The sequence below is a fragment of the Triturus cristatus genome, chromosome 2_1, assembly GCF_964204655.1.
Source record: "Triturus cristatus chromosome 2_1, aTriCri1.1, whole genome shotgun sequence".
NCBI lineage: Eukaryota > Metazoa > Chordata > Amphibia > Caudata > Salamandridae > Triturus > Triturus cristatus.
This window is the reverse complement of record NC_140581.1, coordinates 339,734,225-339,757,036: the sequence shown is the minus strand read 5'-3', so window position 1 is coordinate 339,757,036 and position 22,812 is coordinate 339,734,225.

Here is a 22,812-nt window from a genome sequence, read left to right as displayed (position 1 = left end):
AATCTACAGCTAGTCACTTTGCCAAAAAAAGGGTCATTTTTCACTCCAAAACCACGTTGCGTTTTGCGCCGTTTCCTGTCGCGGGCACTAGGCCGACCCGCACAAGTGAGGTACCATTTTTCTCGTAGGACTTTGGGGAACGCGGGGTGGGTGGAAATTTGTGGATCCACGCAAATTCCAGAACTTTCCATCACAGAAATGTGGGGAAAATGTGGTTTTTTTTTCAATTTTTTACGTTTGCAAGGGATTCTGGGTAACAGACCATGGTGGGAGGCAGTCAAGTCACCCCATCCTGGATTCCCCTGGGTGTCTAGTTTTCAGAAATGTATAGGTTTGCTAGGTTTCCCTAGGTGCCGGCAGGGCTAGGGTACAAAATCTACAGCTAGTCACTTTGCCAAAAAAAGGGTCATTTTTCACTCCAAAACCACGTTGCGTTTTGCGCCGTTTCCTGTCGCGGGCACTAGGCCGACCCGCACAAGTGAGGTACCATTTTTCTCATAGGACTTTGGGGAACGCGGGGTGGGTGGAAATTTGTGGATCCACGCAGATTCCAGAACTTTCCATCACAGAAATGTGGGGAAAATGTGGTTTTTTTTTCAATTTTTTACGTTTGCAAGGGATTCTGGGTAACAGACCATGGTGGGAGGCAGTCAAGTCACCCCATCCTGGATTCCCCTGGGTGTCTAGTTTTCAGAAATGTATAGGTTTGCTAGGTTTCCCTAGGTGCCGGCAGGGCTAAGGTACAAAATCTACAGCTAGTCACTTTGCCAAAAAAAGGGTCATTTTTCACTCCAAAACCACGTTGCGTTTTGCGCCGTTTCCTGTCGCGGGCACTATGCCGACCCGCACAAGTGAGGTACCATTTTTCTCGTAGGACTTTGGGGAACGCGGGGTGGGTGGAAATTTGTGGATCCACGCAGATTCCAGAACTTTCCATCACAGAAATGTGGGGAAAATGTGGGTTTTTTTTCAATTTTTTACGTTTGCAAGGGATTCTGGGTAACAGACCATGGTGGGAGGCAGTCAAGTCACCCCATCCTGGATTCCCCTGGGTGTCTAGTTTTCAAAAATGTATAGGTTTGCTAGGTTTCCCTAGGTGCCGGCAGGGCTAGGGTTCAAAAACTACAGCTAGACTCTTTGCAAAAAAAGTGTAAATTTTCAGTGTGAAAATGTGGTGTGTTCACCTTAGGTTTTGAGCCACTTCCTGTCGTGGGCACTATGCCTACCCACACAAGTGAGGTACCATTTTTCTCGGGAGACTTAGGGTAGTTCAAATTTGTAAAGCAACTGTTATTACCTGTTGATTTTTGATGCATTTCTCCCTTCCAAATGAAAGACATTGTGTAAAAAAAAAGTCATTTTGAAAAATGACCAATAATTGTCATGCAAATATGAGTATTCCCAATTTCGAAAATGTGCAAATATGCACTGTTTCTGAACTCTGTAATTTGTTCCCATTTCAGAAATACATAGGTGACTTTCATACCGATTTTTCCAAGTATACATTTTCCCACAATAATTGCTATATACCCGGACCAAAAAAAAAAAACATTACAAAATGCTGCTCATTTTTCTACTCTGGGTTCGTTGGGCTCTTGATGAACCTACAAGTCCTATATGTCCACACAACCAGGAAGGTCTACCGGATGTAACGGTACATTGCTTTCAAAGAGATGTCATAATTCGAAGAAGTTACAGGTAAAAACGTTGACTCAAGAGGCTGCTTTTTTCAACAAATTTTTATTTTCTCCTATATTTGCCTGTAAATTTCTATAAAGAAACCTTGATGGATCTACGCAAATGACCCCTTGCTGAATTCAGAATTTTGTCTACGTTTCAAAAATGTATAGCTTTCCAGGATCCAGTATTGTTTTGTTACCCTTTTCTACCGTTAACTGGAAGGAGGTTGAAAGCACAAAAAATAGCAAAAATAGGGTATGTCCCAGAAAAATGCCAAAACTGTGTAAAAAATGTTGGTTTTCTAACAAAAGTCTGTCATTCCCTAAAAGCTGGAGAAATTGTGATTTCAGCCCCACAAACCCTTTTTTGATACCATTTGCAGAGAAAAACCCAGAAGCTTTCATTTGCAGCCCGTTTTTCACATTTTTCACAAAAAAAAAAAAAAATTGCTGTATTTTGACTAATTTCTGTGACCCCTCTAGGAGAATCCACAAACCCTGGGTACCTTTAGAATCCCCAAGATGTTGGAAGAAAAGGACGCAAATTTGGCGTGGATACCTAATGTGGTCAAAAAGTTACAGGGGCCTAAGCGCGCACTACCTCAAATAGCCCAAAAAGGGCTTAGCACAGGAGGGGAAAAGGCCTAGCAGCGAAGGGGTTAAAACCTCTTGCCAAGCTTTAAACTCTCCTTTTATTGCACTCCTCCCCTAAGGTAGGCCATAGGAAGCCCTAAGGGCAGGGTGCTCTGTTTCACATGTCCTGATAGTAACAAATAGCTACATTTATGTTTCACTACTGTGAGGCCTACTCCTCTCATAGGATAGTGTTGGGAATTCCATAAAACACTTTTAAGCTGTAATTTCTGAATAGAAAGGTCTATTTACATCATGTTTCATATCTTTGGAATGATAATGATAAATCCTTTTTAGTGGTAAAGTTGGATTTAACATTACTGATTTAGAAAAGCCACTTTTAGAAAGTGTAAAAAGAACAGTTTATGGGCAGAATATGAACAATGTCAAATTCTTGTCCCCAGTCTGAGATCTGGGCCTAAATCCATTGTTATTTTGCTCACCATGCCATTCCAGTTTGGATCCAGCCATATGCAAATCAGTCTTGACTCTGCTTCACATGGAAACTGCCAGGCCAGGTCCTCCATGGACCAGATACAAGCATCCCAGAACTGGTTTTGGGATATCACCCCTCATCAGTCAGGAAAACCTGAATCCAGTGGCATGGAGAACACAGTACCCACATCTGGGCATACCCGTCCTATTCAGGATGACAAATGCAATTAACTCTTCAATGCACTTAGCTCTCTAGAGACTGGCTCAAGGACATTTTGGCTCTCAGAAAAGTATCTATAAGGCATCAGTGATTAGGAAACAAGCTCTGACCTGTTTTTGATTTTTTTCTAACACTAAAGACTAGGGTTCATATGCACTGGTAACATTGCTGTGACAGGACTTATCTAAAATGGCATTCTTATATATATACAATTGCGAAGCACAAGTGTATAAGATATAAGAATTCCGGTACGTGTATGAGTATTTCTGCTCCAAAGAATGTAGAGTCCACTTTATTGATAGATCTGGATACATAGTTATTTTTCATTATTATACAATAAAAATCCATTGCATTGTATACAATAAAAGTCAATCTCATCATCTAATATCATTATTAATGGGTGTTAGAAGATAAATGCCCTTATTGTCAGTAATTGGTTGGTAGTGACTTAGAAGTTTTCATCCCCAGATAAGTTCTTAATTATTGAGCTTGTGGTAGGACAGCATGTAAACAACTTCTGAATAAGTCTCTTAAAACAGGGGTTTTGAATTTTATATGTAAGGATTGTCTCTAATTCACCTGTTAAAAGTGCATTCTGCTTAGGAAACTCCCATGCACTTCGTGATTGAATAGGCGTGTGCTCTGCTGTCTTAGTTCTAATTGTTCATGATAAGAGTGCAACCATGATTCGGTTTTTGCATCTTTTCAATTCATGAAGATCTAGTGGGTCTTGTATGTTCAATATTAGTATCTAAGGGGTGGTATTATATAATTGTAGCTTCATTTTATCCCATCATAGTAAGTAAAAGCTTGCTCAATAAATGGATTTATTTGAATGGTTTATTGATCAAGTGGCATTTGTATTATTGTGTTCTTATAGGAAAGATTTTAACCCCCAAAGGCGAGTATGGTTTGAAAAAGAGCATAGGGAGGCAGATTGATTTTCTGTCTTCTGTGGATTTCCTGGTCGATGCGCGCTCCTGAACTAAGCCTTGTGCCCCCCCTTGGACCCGTTACATGTCCAAGAGGATCAGACGCAGGGAATGAGTCAGACTCTGGATGTATGTGTTTGCTGGTCCCCAGCTGGTTTGTTGACTCTCACACTGACTATTCGGTTTTCCTTAAGTTCGTTCTCCCTTGCAGTTCGGCTTGACCCTATCCGCATTCCAACCCTTTTACTTCCCCCTCTACCTTCTATGCCCCATAGGTCTTGTGTCCACGTTATGTTATGCTTGAATTAACTCATGTTTACTGTGTTTTTTTTTTCCTATGTTATGCTGTGCTCCAGTAACTGATGTAATCATGTAACTGGCTAATCCTCATGTAAAGCGCTCTGATACCTACAGGTCTAACCAGCGCTATATAAAACTCTTCAAATAAATAAATACAAAACATAGCTAACCTCTTACAGTCAATAGAGATGATGTTGCACCCCGTGGAGAGAGTCAAACATAAGTCCTTAACTAAGCACAAGCATGACACATTTATTGAAGAGAAGTGGGACAGTTTAAGGTAATACTACACAGAAAATGTGATGGGGGAATCCTTACAAAAATAGCCTACCCACTGATAGTCGCTCAGGGTAGCATGTCAAACCATAATTTGTCACCCACTGTGCCACTCTAGGCAAAGGTCCCCATTAATCATATCACCATATCAGTACTGACCCGCTTCTAATGGGAACAGTACATCCCAAACTGCCAGGTAATGCCAGGCAATGCCCCCTTAAGAAGGGACCCAAGTAATCCGAGACCAAATTCATCCTTATTGGGCCTCACCAGTAAGGCATGTTTGGGATCCTGTGGAATAGTGTGCAAAGGACCCATATAACCATGGCAGCCTAGGGTGTTACATAATACACAAGACTAGCCATAAAAGAAAAAAAGGAAAATAACACATTTCTGGAAGCTAGTCATAGGCACAATTACAGGGTCTGGACATTCCTAAGAATACCATAAAGCAGCTGATAGCTTCCATTGATAGTTTTCTGCTTAGTCTTGTAATTTTGCCATTTCTTGAACTCCAGATTTGTTTTTTCAAGAAAGTGATATTGGCAGGTGTCCCATTGAATTACACACCTTTCCATTAAAGTATCCTTGACATTGCTTGCTCGTAACTAAGCATTTATGAGTGCAATATTTATTTATTGGCAACACCTAAAGCAATCCTATTTAAACAGATTGCTAAATTCCTAGATCATCCCAGTTACTAAAAGGGGTGAAAAATATTTCCCATGAATTATAGACCAATTTCTTTATGTGATGGAAAGTTTTGTATGATAGGATATTAACCTTTCTGAATTTCATGGGAGAGATGACAGAAAATCTGGCTAAATTAATGAGGGCTTTGGCTCTATATGTTAATAATGAAATATGTATTTCTTGAAGAGAGAAATACTTTTAAATGTCAAAGCAGTATTGGACAATGTTGATGGATAATGTCTAAGACATGCTGTCCATAACCCATCAATTCCATTTTGTATTTGCTTTAATGTGACAACAAAGCCAGAGTTAGTTACAGTAACCTAAGAATGTCCAAGGATGCCTTTTGTAAAACAAGGATGTGAGGCAGGAACATATTCCAGTGAATTTCTGCCTTCAGCATCTTTATTAACTGTCTCTCTGCCTATCTTTTAGACACAGTAAAGTATACAACATATTTTAGACACAGAACAGGATGTTTCATATCTGAGTGTGATTGCTTAATTTGGATGATAATGTGCATATTGACTGCATGGAAAACGCCTTGGACAGTTTACTGGTTACTTTTAAGATATATTGTAATAAAAATGTCATAAAATGTCATTCAAATACATGTAAGAACTTAGTTGAGCTTTGTATCATCTGAATGAGGTTTCAATTAAAAGGTATCCTCTGGTACCAAACATTCAAATGTAATCACTATAGATTGTGATTTAACAACCATGGCAATAGACTGCCCAACCTTAAAAATGATCTGAATATGATTCTGATAAATGCCTCTCATGGATTTTTGATTTATACTTGTCAGTTGGGTAGAAGTTCATTATTAGCATTCCAAGATATTCACTAGAGCAAAATGATTTATAATGTGGTGTATGCCTCTGGCCTCTGGGGAAGGGGAAAAACAATGGCTGGATATTTTCTTAAAACTCATGTTTATTGAAGATGTTATGGTACACAGTAGGGTGTTCAATGTCATCCCTCATGTCATCTACACATTTGGTATCAAAAGGGATCTGTGAGAGCCAGGAAGTACTGATCCCTAAAAGAATTATCAATCACACAGAAGTACAACCAGCTCAGTCAAAAAGGAGAAAGAATAAGAGAAGGGTGTCCTATGGAGACCTAAAGGGGGACAGATTCCCTCAGGACAAGAACCCTCACTAACCGTTAGGTGACATGCTTCTCCATTTGGGTTCCCTCCTCACACCGAAGTGTAGGCTACAACTCCCCTGGGGGAGGAGCTGAGGTGTTTTATCTCCGAAGATCAGTGTAGGGACGTCGTGAATGAGGGGCAGCTAGCTGTTCTTGATATCAGCACAGCATCATCTGTGTATTTTAAAATGGGAGTAACACGCGGACAAATTTTGGGTGCATCTGCATTTAAGCTTTGAAGTATAGTGTGGACCTCATTGATATATAGCGAAAAGAAAAAAGGGTCCAAAGCACAACCCTGCCTAATGTCTTTTGTTACCCTGAATTTATCTGTGAGTTCCCCATTGTTCCCAGGGCACAGGCAAGCTGTTAGGGAGGCACACAGCTGTGAGAGATGGCATATTATATCGACTTGGGCACCCATTTCAGCTAATGTCTGCCACAATATACCATGATTCACTGAATCAAATGCACTGCTAAGGTCTGCAAAGCAGTGGTGGATTGGTCTATGGTGTGAAACTGTGTATTTGCCTATTATCAGATATAAATTGATGCACTGCCCCACCGTGCCACGTTCTCTCCTAAATCAGACAATAGATCATTATCCATAGCCCAGGATTCCAGTCTGGCTAGAATCACCCTCACCATTATTTTTTACAGAGGAGTCTAAAAGGATATTGGGCAATATCACATAGGGTCTCCCCTATCCCCTTATTGAAAAATTGGTACTATCACTCCTTTATTTGGGGAAAGGGCCATTTGCTGCAGTATTGCATACTTGGGTTAATATGGGCAAACACAATGATTGGACAGACTTAGCATTGTTGACGAGTACCCCATCTGGCCCTGTCCCTTTTCTGAGTGCACTATTTTTAAGTGCAATAGTAACCTACTCAATGCTGATTGGCTTCAGGTTTTTAAAGACTGCCACACAAAAATAAATCCCCAGTAGAACCAATCTTAACATTATTCGGGTTAAAAATCCCTCCAAAGTGGCGTATCCATTCTCCGGGAGCACCTGAGACCTCCAGGGTTGGTATTAAATTGTCATTTAGAAAAGGGGAATTAACGGTCTTCCAACAAAAAGTGCAGTCCCCTGTATCTGCTGCCTTTATTAGGTTCTACCAAACCTGCTCCTGCGACTTATAGTTCCTTCTTAGTTCTTGGATAGTTCTTGGATGTGCCCCCAATTTCTCTGATGTTTTTCTAGTGCTATCCATAGCTCCTTACTGGCTTTTGAACAATGTTTATAAAACTAGCTATGTTTATCTGCTACTGCTATTACAATGTTCTGAAATGCTAATAGGAGTCTTTCACAGTCTATTCCCCATTCGGTACAGATGTCAAAAGCTTCAGAGTTATCCTCAACTACGGATTCTAACAGCTTATTTCCATTAATGCCTGCTCATTTTAGACTGACCTCGTTTGTTCCCACTGGTCAATTGGGCATGTCCTATTTAGTACCCTTTATCTTACAGGAGGATATATTAAGTGTAAGCTTAATCACCAAATGATCACTATGTATTGATGGTTATATCTTAAGTGATCCGACCAAATTGGGCTTGGTTACCAAGATCAGTATGTGGTCTATGATGGAACAGTGCCCATTTCCCTGGAAAGTAGGTATCAAAATTCTATTTGGCTCACCCTCTTGTTTAACAATTCCATTTTTAAACTATGCAGTAGTACATTTAAGGATTCCCCATACAGATCATTAGGAAAATTGGGTTGACTGATCCCATAACAGCCTGCATAGTCCCATACTGAGCTACTGGGACGCTGACATTTACTCTTGTTCAAATCCCCAGCCCAAACAAATATGTAGTCAATTTCTTTTTGGTTCGCAAAGGACCTAGGGGCAGATTTATGTTCCCTGGCGCATCCCTGCAAATTAGCATGGATGCGCCAGGGAAGATGCGTCACGCAAGTTTACCCTTGCGCCACAATAGATTCGCCGCATTTACAATGCAGCGCATCGTGGCGCAAGGATAAACAGTTGCGTGACGCATCTGATGGCGGAAGGGCGGCGCATTGCTGGAGTTGCATCGCATGCGCGACGCAGCTCCAGCAAGGCTCGGGGGTGCCCTATCGGTACAATGCTGCGTCAATCCTTACGCCTGCTTCAAGCAGGCGCAGGGATTTGACGCAGCATGGCCGGAAAAGTGACTGAGTGAAATCTTGTAGATTTCACTCAGCCACTTTTCGGAAGCGTTCCTGCACCGGAACGCCCCCCCCCCCCTGTGAAGGTACGCCCACATGTGGCGCAAGCTTTACAATGTGACGCATCTCCCTAGATGCGTCACGTTGTAAATCTGCCGCAGCATGGCGCTGGCTTTGCGCCGCCGCTGCGTCACAAAAGTGACGCACAGGGCTTATAAATCTGCCCCATTGTATCCTTCCCTAATTCTACAACAACCATATTCTGTGAGTTATTAAAAAGAATTGCTGATCAGGACAACCTCAAGATTCTGCTCTAATGTCAGGAGCACCAGCTGATAATATGGTGAACTATTAAGTTGTTTTCTAACTACAATAGGAGCTAAAATTTAAATATTTGTTGCCAGCCTGCCTTTTGCTCTCCCTCTACAAAAAAGAGTAGCTTGAGTTAAGATGGATACCAAACCATCTAAATTAACATCTTCCCTATGCCAGGTTTCCTGCAAACAACTAATGTGAGCAGAGTCTATGGTGTTCAGCCAATTAGGGTTCCCCGTTTAACTTTTTGTCACCGCAACATTCTGTGATTTGATAACCATCTGACCAGTGGTAGTGACCACTTGTTTCAATTGATCAGGCTCATTGTAAGCAGAATCCTGATGTACTCAGGCCTTCCTACGTGTACCCTGCCCTACTAACTCCTTCAGTCAATCCTGCACATCAAGATGGCATAATGGGGCAGATCTATTTGATGGTGCAAAGGGAGAGTAAAAATAACCATCCAGGAGCTCTGGGAGTGTTTGACTAATGGGAGGTCTTGGTCATTAGAAGAACCATAATGGGAAGGTTTTGATCTTACACAAGGGAGAGGTCAACTGGACAAGTTCATATAGCAGTATTTTTACTAAACAGGGGCTCCTTAGTTTGACAATAATACAATCCCCTACTCTACCCTTTGGATGTATACCAAGCCAGGCCACCCTTCTTACATGCACTAACTCGGGTGTCAGGTCGCCCACCAATCCTGAGTTAATATTCAACCATTACATTGCCTTATTTTTCAGAGTCATGTAATCTTCTTTGACACCCCATAGATAGTTCTGGGGCATTTGCTAAGATGATTATGTACAGTGTACATTTAGGTGGTACTTGTGGGTAGCATGATGGAGTGTGCACAGGACCAGGCGTTGACTTGAGAGTAGAGAAATTAGCCTTTCCAGGGGCCTTGCTTTTTAAATCTCTGTTGCTGATGCTTGCTCCATGTGGTGGAGCTATTTAGTTTAAGGAAATCTTAAGTGCGGAAGATGCAAGGAGAGCATTTAGTTGATCCCCCCCATTCTCTGAGATCGTGACCTTAGTGGTCATACACGGTTTTAACTGTTGTAATTGTACTTGGCTTGGCAGTGCCCTGAGGGAATCATTTCCCATCATTTGTCTGCAAATCTTTTGAGGTCGCTAAGTGAGTCTCGATAGCACCAAGGCAGGCATGTATAGGTGAAAGTTCTTGCTTCAATTGCAATTTGAAATGCTCTAAGTTGCCTCAGAAAACCTGGTCCCTGAGTAAAGGATCCTTCCTCCCTTGCGTGGTTCCTGGGTTTTGAGTGTGTGATTTTTTTGAAATTTTGTGTGGTCTTTGGCTTTGATTTCTAATCATTGGCTTATTTTGGGTTGGCCCATTATCCTTTCGCAGTAGTTTTGGGTGAGTACTGGGGTATATTTTATGTGCAGGCAATATTCTGTTGGGTTCAGTTGTACCGGCTTGCAGTGCAGGCTGAGAGGGTGTATCATGTGCAGAGGGCTCGGAATCAAAGCTGAGATTAGTTGGGAATGTACTATTGGTATCTTGTTCTGGTTCTGATACTTGATCCAGATCTGATAAGTGAACAGGGGCACTAGGGGTACAGAGCCATGATTTCATGGCATTCTTCCTTCTGAAAGTTCAACTTCTGAATTTACTACCCCTATTGCCCTTTCTAGCATCCAATCCATGTTGGTGTGCAAGTTCACACAGGTTGCCTCTCTTTGACCATTCTCTCCTCAGAGTTCAGTATCTCTGTTTACTACTGGGCAGGGTAAGGTAAGGTGATGAATTAAAAAAACAACCCGTGTTAAGGAGCTCCACAAGATACTTCTCCGGCAGGGCAGATTTGAAACACATCTAGCTACTCCTGCTACTGACATGGTGTGATGTGGTGTGACATGGTGTGCGCTGGGGGACATGATTCCACCCTAACTGGTGCAGACAATACCAAAAAGCATTGTTTTGATCCCTTGCAACACATAGAAACTCATTAAAGCTTCCAGGTACAGTAGGTGATCAGCAGATGTCCCCTTTCCTTCTTATGGTCTTGCTCGTGCCAGTGCCTTAGTCTTCACCCACACAAGAAGTGTTTTTTACAGGAAGGAATCAGACAGTCAGACAAATATAAATGGTACCAGTGCTAGGAATGAGCCTAGTACTGAGCTGTAAAAGCTTTCAAGCTGCCAGTCCCCGTCCAAGGGCACAGGAGCCATCCTGCAGGAGAGTTCCCCCGAGTTACCTCCAACTGGCTATGGCCCCCATGCAGGCAGTGCATGGAACAGCACATGCCTGCCTCTAACCCTCACACACTGCAGACTGCCGAGTCATCCACCAATGTCCGCTCACCTCCACGAAGGAACCGGGTGCAGTGACGAAACTACAGGCAGCCATGACGACAGCAGTACAATGCCAATGGCGTGATAGACGCACCAGGCTCATTGAGCCACGGGAGTGCCTAACTCCAAAATCATAGCCATAGTATAACCACTGGGGAGTGAAGGTGCTTCCTATGTTGCTGGGTGCTCGGCTCAGCAACCCGTCCTCCTCGGTGGCTTGCGCACACCCACTCTGTGTACAATGCGTGTGGGCAGTCATGAGCATAGCATCAGGTAAAGTATCTCTATGCCTTTGTGTTTGGGTCCATAAAAAGTCAAATATGTGATCAATTTCCTTTCCATGTTTATATTTATACAGCCCTGTACACAGAATCTGGGTTCCAAGTCATTGAGCTCAAACATTCGATGTACCAATGGAAGAATAGCCATGAGGCAGTGTGCACTAAAAATAATCTTAACTTACAACCTATCACGCCAATATTCAATCACAATCCAACAGGCAGACAAAATAACAGAAAAGCAAGATAATTGCCATAGCGAAAACCAGAACCCTGGGAGCAGGCCAGTTGCATCTTTGACCACATTTATTATTCACTTTGTTTGAATAGCCTTGAATATTAATTCAGAGTCAAACTCTCCAAACACCTCCGCTATCTTCTTGCCACTGGCATCTACTATTATACCAGATAGTTTTAATTCCATTCCTGGATTTTTTCTAATCTTCTCAATCCCTACTAACCTATAATTGAAATCTAAGCCTGTCACTCCAATAATTACAAGAGTGAAATGAGGTATAGAGCCCTCCTTCCCAATCTTCATGAGCCCAATTCCTTTATTATCTTCAACCTCATTCAGGACCTCTCTTTTATCATAACTTCCTTTCACTTAAAAAATTACTCTGTTCCTTCCTGATTGAAGTCTTTTACACACGTGTGAGAGGTAACTCTTCCTGTTACAGTTGGCAAATGTCAACATCCAGGTTGGACTATTGTTTTGATTACTGTAGTGGTACACACTGGCACACCTAGAGTATCATTCACCATTTCTCAATCAATCTTTCTTCTCAAACATATTTTGGCATCTCCCACTTTATATATGCTCTTATTCAAATTGTGAACCACTCTTTAACTCATTATCAATTCGATTCTTTATTTCGGTTATAATAACCATAAAAGAGTACCGTACAATAAAAAACAATCATTATGACAAAGTGCAGCATTTCTGGTGGGTACAAATAATCCATACATAAATACAATATACAATATAAAAAAAATTATTAAAATGTTAATTTATACACACTGTTGGTTTACCAACCTTTTAAAATAGGAATTAAAAATTTTAAAAAAATGTTTAAGAACCAGGCTTAGTGAAGATACCATTACATTTTTTGACCATTCTTTTTCCTAATTATCGCAACACTAAATAAAAAACGACTCAGGCTAAATACTATCCTCTGTGATGAGTCGCCCTTAAATATTCTTTCCCCATCCTGGACACGACGAAGACCCAAGTTTAGACAAATAGGTTTGATCCATTTTATCCTTGGCCGCATATATGCAGGGCATATAAAAAGAACATTATCACAGTTATTACTCCCCAAGGCAAATATTTCAACATGATCTTCCTCTCAGCATCCAAACTGTGTCTTAGAAAGTCATACTTGCTCATTCTAGTGAATATCTCCAATTTATGACAGACATTCACCATTCCCTATCATAAAGTTATTGAGCCATTACATTCTTTGTTCCCATATTCAAATAAATGTATTGTTGAACAACTACACAATTACACTGCACATCAAAGCATATTGGAAGACTTCCAATCAGGTTTCAGAGCTGGTCACAGAAGACAATCTAAATGTCAGGAGCATCAACAAAATATGAATTGCTTGTGTTCGAAGTTCTAGTGAATATCTCCAATTTATGACATTATGGTAGGCTTCAAGCCTGCCTTCCATTGTCTAAATCTAAGAAAGCCAGACCAGATAAAAGATGATAAAATATACCAAATACCAAACCCTCTAAGTTTGCTGCTGCTCCTCTCCCACCTCAGTGGTAAACTAATACTCAAAGGTTGATATCAATTTGTGAAATGTTTGAGTGCCACCATAAGTGTTTGCATGGACTTAGATATGTCCTCATAGGTGGTATTTTTTCATGAAATATTATATTGAACTAAAGGTATTCTTTTTGTCTAGGAGTAATAATATTCCATTCCTTCGTCAAACTTTGAATCACATAGATGACCTGCTTTTTTGAACGCATTTTGAACTGCATTCAATATTTATCACACCACAGAAGAGTTAGACTTTAGACTAAAATTTTATATTTTAGGCAGTATTCACAAACTCCGTATTGTAGTATGTTTAGAAGTGCTTTAAGAATTCTACTCACATACTCTGAAATGTTATTCACAAATCTCCATGAAGAAGTTGCTTTAATACAATTTTTTCAAAGTAATTATCAATAAATGTAAAATTGATTCAAAATCACATTATTAGTGTGTTATATTTGTTATTTCATTGTATATTTAAAATAAATCAATCACTTTTCCTATACTTTACCACTGGGAGATCTCTGCCACAGGATGTAGGAAGTGAGTGCTATTTTATTTATGTTCTCTTACACAAATAAAATAGTACTCACTTCCTACATCCTGTGGCAGAGATCTCCCAGTGGTAAAGTATAGGAAAAGTGAAAAAGTTTATTAAATTAAAAAAAAAAAACGATTACTTGTTAAATATTAATTTTAATTAATTGATTGATTTATAGAGATGAATAGATGAATGCTTTCCATACTAATCTAGGTCTCCTCAAATATCATGTTATGCTATTTGGATTTTGCAACACACCAGCTGCATTTCAATATTTAATTAACTGGATCCTTCACAATAAATTTATATTTTTGAATTGTTTACAATAATAACATTCTTAACCTTTACAGCAATGAACAAGATCACATCCATTGTGTTCAATTGCTATTATAAAGAGTAAGAGAGAACCAGCTTTATGCGAAACCATAGAAGTGTTCCTTTCATTATACCACCATGAAATCTTTAGGTTTTATCATTTATCTAAAAAGGTTCCAGACTGACAAGAAGAAAGTCTAGGTTATCTTGGATTGGCCAACTCCTCAATATATATGAGTTTTTCAGTTCTACTGTTCTACTCTTGCTTTATTTCTCCATTTATAAGGAAATCACTCCTGAAGAAAGGGATTTCATTCCAGTGGGTAGGCGAAAGAATCGTAGCCTTTCAAACTGGTCATTTCAGTTTCATCCTGTGGCCTATTATTCCAGAAAACTAACACCAGAAAAACAGAACAATACTATTTCAGATAAAGAACTCCTAGCTGTCAAATCCACTTTTGAGTAACGGAGGCTACAGCTCTGATGAGGAACATCTTCAGTCTTGGTGTATACCAAGCATCAAAATCTTACCTTACCCGAGTCTGCTAAAGCATTAAATGCATGAAAATTGAGATGGTCTTTATTTTTCATTGATTATGATTTTGTCATCACCTTTAGATTAGGAAGTCAAATTGGAAAAGCAGATGTGTTATTGAGAAATTTGAGAAATCAAACTCCTGATTCATCCACAGTAGTGAGTCTTCTATGCCAAAATTTGAAGTGAAACATTATTTGGAGCAAATTCGAAAGATCTGACTCAAGCAGTATAGAATTAACTACAAAAAGTCTGAGTTGTGAATTAATTGCTAAATGAGTGGCAAAAGATGGACATAGAAAATTCAAAGAAAGTTTATTGTGGTACAAAAGGAGCATGTCTGTGCTCACTGTTAAATTTTGACAAGGTCTTAGTGAAACCCAGAATTCACCCTTTTCTGCTCGTTTTGATATCACTAAACTAATTAACTACTTAAAAGAAGAAAGGAAGCACAACAGTATGTATCTATGAGTGAGTTTTGTATCTGAGCAAAGAGTGGTAGAATGAAGTCAAAGGGTTATTCATATGTGCTTCCTAATCCACCACATCCGCAACTTACTGTATCAGAAGATTCCATAGTTAAACTCCAACTGACAATAGATTTGCTACTATCATGGTGGGGGCAAGCTTGTACACGGTATGCTAGTTAAAGGCAAACTAACAGCAGCATAAGCTAGTGAGTTGTTTCTAAAAAGTATTATGCATCTCCATGCAATGCCCCCAGTAATTACAGCTCAAGGAAATCTGATTCTCTTCTGCATGTCATCCACATTCTGATGGCCAAATTGAACAAGTAAATAACGTTCTTGAAGTTTATGTTATGTCAAAGAATAGACATGTTTAGAACAACACTAATGGTTGGTAGAATTCTGTAATGATAATTCAGTTGATTTGTTTGTCATCATGGTGTTATCTTCAATTTTCGTTGGATATAGATCAAGTGGTAACATCAGTGCCATCTGTGAAGGAACATTTGCACACATTCTGTACATGAGGAGACTAAGACAAAATTATTGAAAGTCAAAGAACTGTACAATAAATATGGAGATAAACATTGATATAAGGCCCAAACGTATCATTCCAGAGATTCATTCTGGCTTTCTGCTAAGCATTTATATTTGCATGTACAATGAAAATTTCAACCTTATTTTGTTTGTCCATTTTCCATCAGAAAAGTAAAAAATCATGCAGCTGTAAAAGCGTCCTTACCACCGGCTATCAACATTCATCCAGACTTTCAATTGGCTTTCGGTGATGAACAATACTTGTCTGCTGCAGTTTCCTTTATCCATTATAGTAAGCTCCAATCCAGAATATGAAGTTAAGTTAATTTTAAATTCCTAAGTATATCAGACTACATTAAAATATTTAGTGGACTGGAAGCGATTTGGCCCGGAAGAAAGATCTTATAACCAGCTACACATATTCATGCACCTCGACCACTAAAGAAATGTAATGACTCTCAACTAAACATGCCTGGCCCAGGGACTGTGCTTTGGGTTTAGTAGGGGGACGAGAGGAGGGATGTCAGCAGCATCTATTCAGTGTGCATTACTTGTGGTCAGAGTACGTGAGGATTGTCATAGGGGCCAATTATGAAATAGACATTAGGAACATGTATGGTTTCTTACATTTAGTCGTCCTTAGTATTATATCTAGGCCTAGGTTAAATTGACCTCACATGCATGAAAACAACATGAATGACAGAGCAGAAGAGGCTGTCGTTTTTGGTACATATGTTTATTTACAATTTTCAGTATTTTAGTTTGAAGTGCATTCTTGCGTCCAAAGTGGAAGCTAGGGGCATTTTCTGGTAAAATACAGCACCAAATGCCAGTTTCGCAATTCACATAATTAAGCATCATTTTGCCTACTTTTGCCAATGTTTTGGAAACACCTAGTAATTATCTCTATAGCACACACTTCCTTACTGTAATACTTATCACATTACTGTAAAGCACTTTTTTATACTGATTATTTCACTAGTGTGCGATACACAAATGCTCATTAAAAACATAGAAATGAATAAAATATAGTGACTGACCCAAGTTTAGACAAATAGGTTTGATCCATTTTATCCTTGGCCGCATATATGCAGGGCATATAAAAAGAACATTATCACAGTTATTACTCCCCAAGGCAAATATTTCAACATGATCTTCCTCTCAGCATCCAAACTGTGTCTTAGAAAGTCATACTTGCTCATTCTAGTGAATATCTCCAATTTATGACAGACATTCACCATTCCCTATCATAAAGTTATTGAGCCATTACATTCTTTGTTCCCATATTCAAATAAATGTATTGTTGAACAACTACACAATTACACTGCACATCAAAGCATATTGGAAGACTTCCAATCAGGTTTCAGAGCTGGTCACAGAAGACAATCTAAATGTCAGGAGCATCAACAAAATATGAATTGCTTGTGTTCGAAGTTCTAGTGAATATCTCCAATTTATGACATTATGGTAGGCTTCAAGCCTGCCTTCCATTGTCTAAATCTAAGAAAGCCAGACCAGATAAAAGGTGATAAAATATACCAAATACCAAACCCTCTAAGTTTGCTGCTGCTCCTCTCCCACCTCAGTGGTAAACTAATACTCAAAGGTTGATATCAATTTGTGAAATGTTTGAGTGCCACCATAAGTGTTTGCATGGACTTAGATATGTCCTCATAGGTGGTATTTTTTCATGAAATATTATATTGAACTAAAGGTATTCTTTTTGTCTAGGAGTAATAATATTCCATTCCTTCGTCAAACTTTGAATCACATAGATGACCTGCTTTTTTGAACGCATTTTGAACTGCATTCAATATTTATCACACCACAGAAGAGTTAGACTTTAGACTAAAATTTTATATTTTAGGCAGTATTCACAAACTCCGTATTGTAGTATGTTTAGAAGTGCTTTAAGAATTCTACTCACATACTCTGAAATGTTATTCACAAATCTCCATGAAGAAGTTGCTTTAATACAATTTTTTCAAAGTAATTATCAATAAATGTAAAATTGATTCAAAATCACATTATTAGTGTGTTATATTTGTTATTTCATTGTATATTTAAAATAAATCAATCACTTTTCCTATACTTTACCACTGGGAGATCTCTGCCACAGGATGTAGGAAGTGAGTGCTATTTTATTTATGTTCTCTTACACAAATAAAATAGTACTCACTTCCTACATCCTGTGGCAGAGATCTCCCAGTGGTAAAGTATAGGAAAAGTGAAAAAGTTTATTAAATTTAAAAAAAAAAAACGATTACTTGTTAAATATTAATTTTAATTAATTGATTGATTTATAGAGATGAATAGATGAATGCTTTCCATACTAATCTAGGTCTCCTCAAATATCATGTTATGCTATTTGGATTTTGCAACACACCAGCTGCATTTCAATATTTAATTAACTGGATCCTTCACAATAAATTTATATTTTTGAATTGTTTACAATAATAACATTCTTAACCTTTACAGCAATGAACAAGATCACATCCATTGTGTTCAATTGCTATTATAAAGAGTAAGAGAGAACCAGCTTTATGCGAAACCATAGAAGTGTTCCTTTCATTATACCACCATGAAATCTTTAGGTTTTATCATTTATCTAAAAAGGTTCCAGACTGACAAGAAGAAAGTCTAGGTTATCTTGGATTGGCCAACTCCTCAATATATATGAGTTTTTCAGTTCTACTGTTCTACTCTTGCTTTATTTCTCCATTTATAAGGAAATCACTCCTGAAGAAAGGGATTTCATTCCAGTGGGTAGGCGAAAGAATCGTAGCCTTTCAAACTGGTCATTTCAGTTTCATCCTGTGGCCTATTATTCCAGAAAACTAACACCAGAAAAACAGAACAATACTATTTCAGATAAAGAACTCCTAGCTGTCAAATCCACTTTTGAGTAACGGAGGCTACAGCTCTGATGAGGAACATCTTCAGTCTTGGTGTATACCAAGCATCAAAATCTTACCTTACCCGAGTCTGCTAAAGCATTAAATGCATGAAAATTGAGATGGTCTTTATTTTTCATTGATTATGATTTTGTCATCACCTTTAGATTAGGAAGTCGAATTGGAAAAGCAGATGTGTTATTGAGAAATTTGAGAAATCAAACTCCTGATTCATCCACAGTAGTGAGTCTTCTATGCCAAAATTTGAAGTGAAACATTATTTGGAGCAAATTCGAAAGATCTGACTCAAGCAGTATAGAATTAACTACAAAAAGTCTGAGTTGTGAATTAATTGCTAAATGAGTGGCAAAAGATGGACATAGAAAATTCAAAGAAAGTTTATTGTGGTACAAAAGGAGCATGTCTGTGCTCACTGTTAAATTTTGACAAGGTCTTAGTGAAACCCAGAATTCACCCTTTTCTGCTCGTTTTGATATCACTAAACTAATTAACTACTTAAAAGAAGAAAGGAAGCACAACAGTATGTATCTATGAGTGAGTTTTGTATCTGAGCAAAGAGTGGTAGAATGAAGTCAAAGGGTTATTCATATGTGCTTCCTAATCCACCACATCCGCAACTTACTGTATCAGCAGATTCCATAGTTAAACTCCAACTGACAATAGATTTGCTACTATCATGGTGGGGGCAAGCTTGTACACGGTATGCTAGTTAAAGGCAAACTAACAGCAGCATAAGCTAGTGAGTTGTTTCTAAAAAGTATTATGCATCTCCATGCAATGCCCCCAGTAATTTCAGCTCAAGGAAATCTGATTCTCTTCTGCATGTCATCCACATTCTGATGGCCAAATTGAACAAGTAAATAACGTTCTTGAAGTTTATGTTATGTCAAAGAATAGACATGTTTAGAACAACACTAATGGTTGGTAGAATTCTGTAATGATAATTCAGTTGATTTGTTTGTCATCATGGTGTTATCTTCAATTTTCGTTGGATATAGATCAAGTGGTAACATCAGTGCCATCTGTGAAGGAACATTTGCACACATTCTGTACATGAGGAGACTAAGACAAAATTATTGAAAGTCAAAGAACTGTACAATAAATATGGAGATAAACATTGATATAAGGCCCAAACGTATCATTCCAGAGATTCATTCTGGCTTTCTGCTAAGCATTTATATTTGCATGTACAATGAAAATTTCAACCTTATTTTGTTTGTCCATTTTCCATCAGAAAAGTAAAAAATCATGCAGCTGTAAAAGCGTCCTTACCACCGGCTATCAACATTCATCCAGACTTTCAATTGGCTTTCGGTGATGAACAATACTTGTCTGCTGCAGTTTCCTTTATCCATTATAGTAAGCTCCAATCCAGAATATGAAGTTAAGTTAATTTTAAATTCCTAAGTATATCAGACTACATTAAAATATTTAGTGGACTGGAAGCGATTTGGCCCGGAAGAAAGATCTTATAACCAGCTACACATATTCATGCACCTCGACCACTAAAGAAATGTAATGACTCTCAACTAAACATGCCTGGCCCAGGGACTGTGCTTTGGGTTTAGTAGGGGGACGAGAGGAGGGATGTCAGCAGCATCTATTCAGTGTGCATTACTTGTGGTCAGAGTACGTGAGGATTGTCATAGGGGCCAATTATGAAATAGACATTAGGAACATGTATGGTTTCTTACATTTAGTCGTCCTTAGTATTATATCTAGGCCTAGGTTAAATTGACCTCACATGCATGAAAACAACATGAATGACAGAGCAGAAGAGGCTGTCGTTTTTGGTACATATGTTTATTTACAATTTTCAGTATTTTAGTTTGAAGTGCATTCTTGCGTCCAAAGTGGAAGCTAGGGGCATTTTCTGGTAAAATACAGCACCAAATGCCAGTTTCGCAATTCACATAATTAAGCATCATTTTGCCTACTTTTGCCAATGTTTTGGAAACACCTAGTAATTATCTCTATAGCACACACTTCCTTACTGTAATACTTATCACATTACTGTAAAGCACTTTTTTATACTGATTATTTCACTAGTGTGCGATACACAAACGCTCATTAAAAACATAGAAATGAATAAAATATAGTGACTGAATGTGATTCAAGCACTAATTAAGCATTTTTTCAACAAACACGAAAATCCAATTTTTTACTCTGCAAGTGTAAATGGGCACAGGAAGTTTATTAGTCTACAGCTCCTGCCTCACTTTGGGTGGTAGTTATTTTTATAAGAAAAATATTATGAAATCCAAATTGACAGAGTGAGACATAATAAAGTTAGAATACAGGACAGAGAATAGGTGGAGCTTTCTTCACTGATACTGGTGAGATCATGGTGGCTAGTGGCTGAGTAACAGAAAGTTGCTGGATTTGTACATAGACTGTTCAAACAGTGCTTGGTCATTCAAACTTGGTTTTAACATTTATGGTCTGATTGCGATGTGAGCAACAGGTCGGAGACTTTCCGAATCACATGGTAGGTTTCACTTTCGACCGCCAAATTACAATGTTGGCAGACAAAAATGAACATGGTCGGTAATTCCCGTGGGATTCCAATGGGCTCAAGTAGCCCATCAGCCAATCAAAGGCCACACCGTGATCCCTGAGGATGGTGTTTCTGCCATTGGGATTATGATGTCGGTTTCTGACAGGCTTTCCATGTGCGGCTTTCAGACATGGAATGTCTGTCAGAAAGCGACTTTGGGGCCCCTTAGCAGGGCCCCCATTCTTCCACATCCTCCAGTTGAGTGCAGAGGGGGTACCTATGGTGCCCCCCTGTTAATCCCTTCACCATGTGGCCGGTCACATGACGGAAGCACTTCTATGGATGGATTTATCCCGGAACTCAACTTATATATCTTGAATTGTGGATGTTTCTAAATATTATCATGAAGCAAATTGGAATGTATTCTACCTTCATCAGATTATATGACCTTTGAACATAACAACTAGCATTGAGAAAGCCCTGGCTCAATTTGCCACATAGGGCGAAACAAGTGTCGGCTGTCCCTTTTCTTAAATTTTTTCACAAAATATGAGAAAATAAGAGTGAAATGGATTTACAAAGTGGCAAATGAAAATAAAATATCTACCTTCACTCAATCCTAGGGCTACTGTGTTGTGTCATAAAAAGGAATTGCTCCAATTAATAAAATAGACCGTTTGAAGGGAGGAACATATGCTTACACCCTCACTCCACCTTGAGGTGCCTGCAAGGTGGTGCAGGGATTAACAGATCTCCCATTTCTCTATGGGAGCTTGTGCTATGACCAGTTTACGGCCGCATTGCAAGCTCTAATGGAGAAATGGGAGTATGTGCGGTCACATTATAATACTGCGGTCTGGACCGCCAAAAAGAGGTCGGTCGGCAAAGAATCCACAATGATGTTGGTCATGGGAAACTCTGACCGACATCATAATCAGGGCCTCAATATGTTAATAATATACTAGATGAGAGATATGGTTAGTTCAGCAACCTGGAGGGAGGAATCAAAATTTGAATTTTTTTACAATTTAATATTTAGAATCCTTATAAATGTATGTTCAATTTGTGGTGATTAGAAAGGAAATTAATCATACCACATGCCAGTTTGTTTTATACATATCTAGTATGATGTAGGTGAACTTTGTCATTTCAATGGTGAATGTGAGGACCTCAAATTGTTTCTTCTGGAATGATCTAAGCTCAGTAGTTGAAGTAGGACAATGTTTAATGAGATAATGAAGAATGGAAGGCTTCCACTATTCTGCAGAATGCTATTAAGCATTGAAGCATAGCCTTAAGGGACAGATTTAGAGTTTGGCATATGGGTTACCACTCTGTCACAAATGTACTGGATATCCTGTCCGCCATATTACAAATGCGTGGCATATAATGCACTTGTAATTCGGCGGATTGGATATCTGTCATGTTTGTGATCGAGTTACCTGTCTGCTGAACTCTAAATCAAGCCCTTAGTCTACTCTGCAGGAGGAAGAAAGCAGAGAAAGGGTCTGTGAAGATGGCCGCATCTTTACAGAACAGCTGTGAGGTTACTCTCTCTCAGTTTGGGAACCTTTCATCCACAAGAGATTGCATCATTTGATGGCTTAAATTGAAGTATACTAGTAACAGTTTTTAGGTCCTGACGAATTTGAGGGAACCTAAACGGTCACAATTTAACTCAGAAGCATTTCACGCCGACTAAAGTGTTTAAACACGTGCTCTGCAGTCTATTAACCTATATACAGAAATGGTGCATTGGATTTTACTTTCACACCATTTTTTTGAAACCCATACTACACGTCATTACCAATATGTTCGTTTTTGGTTTTGATCCAT